Here is a 247-nt window from a genome sequence, read left to right as displayed (position 1 = left end):
CCGCTCAAGCCACACTATACACGGCCTTTACTTATAGATCATTTTCTCACTGATGGCTATTTTTTGTATATATATATGGAGATTTGATTTTTGTTTATTTTCTTGTTCTCTATCTCTTGGGAGTAAGGCAGGATAGTTTTAGTTATTTTTATGTATATGTTTTTGTTAATAAGGTAGTCAGATTAGCCACTTATTTAAATATATTTTTAATTCTCTCTTGCGATTAAGAATATCACTTATTTTTTCT

Source organism: Penaeus monodon, chromosome 31, assembly GCF_015228065.2.
Source record: "Penaeus monodon isolate SGIC_2016 chromosome 31, NSTDA_Pmon_1, whole genome shotgun sequence".
NCBI classification, from domain to species: Eukaryota; Metazoa; Arthropoda; class Malacostraca; order Decapoda; family Penaeidae; genus Penaeus; species Penaeus monodon.
The sequence above is the reverse complement of the archived record's forward strand: the minus strand, read 5'-3'. Positions refer to the sequence as shown.